Below are 4,148 nucleotides of genomic sequence, written 5' to 3'. Positions count from 1 at the left end.
AGTTAGCACATGGTGCTAATGTGTGCAGTGATTAGTGGATTTGGTGCAGCTGAGTTGTGTCTTTATCTTGGCTGTAGTGAGTCTTTAGAGGTTTTTGGTCAGACACATTCTGTATTCTTGTCTGTGAACCAGTGTTGGTTGTCCAGACGGTAAGAGTTCCTGTCCTGATTCTTTGTTCTCAGAGGTTCTCTGGTAGACTGCAGGAGACTTTAGTGTTTGGCTTGTGCTAGTTTGGTTTTTGTATGGTTTCATTTGGACGACTATCTTGAGGCCCCTCCATGTGGTTTAGTGAGGTTTTCTGCAACAGTTCTACAAAGCAACCTGCAGCAGAAGAGCCTTTGAGAGTTTTTAGGAAGTTGTGGAGACCAGACTTTAGAGCAGCAGAAACATTTGTCAGTAGTTTGAGCAGGAGAAGGTGAGCTTCAGAGTAGAAATGAGACGGAAACCTTCTTGGCCCGTGTGGTGAGGTCCTGTACCAAGAGTTTGAGCAGGTTGTGAAGAGTCTGTAGTTCTTTGGTCTGAAAGCACAAGAAGAGTCGACTCATTAAAGGAGAAAACAGGAGATATTGTTGGTTCTTCTGTCGCTCTGCAGTTTCCTTAGACTGAATCTCAAGTTTATACTTTAAATGACTTCCCATGTGAGCCCAAGAAGACTTCAATAAACTCCCTCCATCCCCTGGACACAACATATTTTATTACCATGTTAAATGTTTTTTTTTTTTTTTGTTTTTTTTTTTAAATGTTTTTGAGTTTTAATCATAGTTTTAGCATAGTTTTTTCTTATTGCTTGTTTAGTTTTGTCATCTGTGTAAAAGGTGCTAAACAAATAAAGTTGAGTTGATAAACTGAATAACTGACTAACTCATGATTGTGACAACAGAAGTATTTTCATTGTGATTTAAGGGTTTATTTCATTTTTAAGGTTGGGGTTAAAATCTTGACAGAAAAAGAAGATTAAAGAAATAAACTACATAACAAAAAGCAATTAAATCAAACAAAAAAATAATACAATAAAACTTTTATAAAGTTTTATTATTAAAAATATTTAAGAAATTTAAGATGTAATTTTCTAATTAAACATTCAATTTTTTTTATTAAATGTTTTGTCTTTTTAAAGGTTTAATAATCTAATTAAATGTTTTGCATTTTTTAAAATGTTTAATATTCTTTAATTTTATTTTTTAAATGTTTAATTATGGAAAATATTTTATCTGTAATTTTTAATATTTGTATTTTAAAAATCTTGTTTAATTTCATAATGACATGTATTGTATGTTGTTGAATTATCTAATTCAATATTTTGTCTGTTTAATAGAGTTAAACATTAAATACAATTAAATTATATATACATATACCACCTTTTAATGTTTAGTTTTCTTTTTAAATGCTTCATTGTATTTTCTGTTTAATTCCTATTTGAAGTTTTATTGTCTTTAAGATGTAATTTTCTAATTAAACATTTAATTTTTTAATTAAATGTTTTGTCTTTGTAAGGGTTTAATAATCTGATTAAATGTTTTGCATTTTTAAAAATGTTTAACATTCTTCTTGTTTAATTGTATTTTTTAAATGTTTAATGATGGAAAATACTTTATCTGTAATTTCTAATATTTGTATATTAAAAATTTTGTTTAATTTCATAATGACATGTATTGTATCTTGTTGAATCATCTCATTCAATATTTTGTCTGTTTAATAGAGTTAAACATTAAATTACATTAAATTATATTAAACAGACAAAATATTGAATGAGATGATTCAACAAGATACAATACATGTCATTATGAAATTAAACAAAATTTTTAATATACAAATATTAGAAATTACAGATAAAGTATTTTCCATCATTAAACATTTAAAAAATACAATTAAACAAGAAGAATGTTAAACATTTTTAAAAATGCAAAACATTTAATCAGATTATTAAACCCTTACAAAGACAAAACATGGGTGCCCATATAGCTCAACGGGTTAAGCGGGTGATCCATGTACAAGGAATGGTCCCTGACGCAGCGTCCCGGGTTCGAGTCCCGCTAGCAGTCCTTTGCTGCAAGTCTTCCCCCGACTCTTCTCCCCTGTTTCCTGTCTGTCTCTCACTACACCTATCCAATAAAAAAACAAAACATTTAATTAAAAAATTAAATGTTTAATTAGAAAATTATATCTTAAAGACAATAAAAGTTCAAATAGGAATTAAACAGAAAATACAATGAAGGATTTAAAAAGAAAATTAAACATTAAAAGGTGGTAAAACATTTAAAAAGAAAAACCTTAAAGATTTAATCGAAACATTAACAGACTGTCTGAAGGTTCAAACTAACAGAGAACTACTCAAGAACTTTTAAGATTTCAGTCCTCAGACTGTGTGAAGGTTCAAACTAACAGAGAAGTACTCAGGAACTGAGAAGATATCAGTCCTTGGACTGTCTGGAAGTTCAATCTAACAGAGAACTACTGTGGGACTTTCAGCCCTCAGACTGTGTCAAAGCTCAGGTCCTGAGGACTCGGGAGGTCTGGAGGCTTTGAAAGTCTTGGAACTGAGAGTTCAACCCTCCAGCACAAAGGCTAAAGTCCAACCTCCTGAGAAAAACGATCGAGTCGAGACTCAAGTTAAAAAAACTCGAAAATGGCAAAAAAATAGATGATAAATGCGCAAAAAAAAAAAAAATAAATAAAAGTATCTGAGTGAGTAGCTCAGGGAGTAAGAAGAAAGATTACCAAGTGGAAGGTAGTAGGTTCAAGACCCACCACTGGCATTTTTCTTTGTCTTTGTCAGGATTTTGATAAAATTTAAGAAGGGTCTGGTCTTGAACCAGCGACCTGCAGCTCTACAGATAAACCCTTAACTCACTGAGCTACAGATCAGAGGAAAAGAAGTAATTTCGTCGTCCCTTTGGCATCGTAGTTAATAAAGTGACCACATGGGTGGAGCCAAGGCGGAGTCTGGGTAGAGAGTAGGCGGGGAGGTGGGTGGCGGCCTCCCCCCTCTACAGACCTGACCGTGAACACTGTCAACACCCACCTGAGGGAGACGCTGCCTAAGATCTCAAGGCTGCTTGGTCGTGGTCTTTCTGGCACGTACTCTTCCAAGATGAGCCGGGAAGTTTAACACTGATGGAATGACACCAGGTCTAAGCCGACAAACTTCCAATTCCTCCTCAACCCATAGTCTCTGGGAAACCTACATGGAGTAAGAAAAGTAGACAGAGAAGTAATTAAGTCTGTAGACAACATATTAAAAAGAAATCATGCTAATAAATTAAGTACAATAACCGAATTCGCCAATATACTGGAGACCAGAGCTATTTAATTTGATAAGTATAACCTTGTTTAGTAATATTTCAATTATTTGAGAGCAGTCCTAAAGAACTGCCTGTAATCCCAATCATAAAATGGGTTTGGAGGAAGAACATAGATGGTAATCTGGATATACATGAGTTAGGCTTTATAAGTACTATTGGTTGTATTGGTGGTAGTAATAGCAATGTGACTACTACTAGTAGTAGTGGTAGTACACTAACTACTGCTGCTGATACTGGCACTGCTACTACAACTTGTAATACTATTACAAATGCTGATACTACTTCTACGACTCTGACAGCTGTTTATACTACTACTGCTGCTTGTACTTTTAGTATTACTACTACTGCTTGTACAACTATACTACAGCTACTATTAATCGTCTGGTATTTGCTTGTCAAGCTGCTAGCTCGCATTAGTGTTTTGCTAGTGGCTAACTCGTTAGCTCTCATAGACTGGAAGCTCTCAACAAGATTTCATAATGAAAAAAGAGCCAAAAACTATTCTTACCTATGAAAAGTCATTCCAAGTTTCCTTGTCTCAATCGTACGACGTAGTGTGTAACTGTATGCAGCACAGTGAGCCAGCATACTCTTGTCCGTTTTCACGCCGTCTATATCAACGGAATGCACTGAATTGCCCCCACTAGCTTAGCCTCGCCGTAGTACGCAGCTCAAAGGGGCGTGTCCTATCTACTCATTCATATCTATGAGAACAAGGAGGCTGCACATAAGGACGTCTGACGTTGATTAGCTGCGTAAATATCATTATATACAGTCTATGGTAAATACGTATGTGAATCGCATCATTGGCTGCAGCAGCCAGTCACTGGTCACTCACTGACTCAC

The 4,148-nt window shown here is 34.7% G+C and overlaps 1 long non-coding RNA gene across 1 annotated transcript; it reads right to left on the bottom strand.

Annotated features, from left to right (window-relative positions):
* Positions 1-404: 404 nt before the first annotated feature.
* On the bottom strand, positions 405-3,917 carry LOC129347810 (uncharacterized). The gene is made up of 3 exons (XR_008600077.1): positions 3,811-3,917; positions 3,023-3,181; positions 405-518 (listed from the first exon to the last, which is right to left on the bottom strand). It is a non-coding gene; the product is annotated as an uncharacterized LOC129347810 (long non-coding RNA).
* Between the last annotated feature and the right edge of the window lie 231 nt (positions 3,918-4,148).

The sequence above is a fragment of the Amphiprion ocellaris genome, chromosome 20 (assembly GCF_022539595.1).
Source record: "Amphiprion ocellaris isolate individual 3 ecotype Okinawa chromosome 20, ASM2253959v1, whole genome shotgun sequence".
Classification (NCBI taxonomy): Eukaryota; Metazoa; Chordata; class Actinopteri; family Pomacentridae; genus Amphiprion; species Amphiprion ocellaris.
This window is presented reverse-complemented; position numbering and strand designations above follow the sequence as displayed.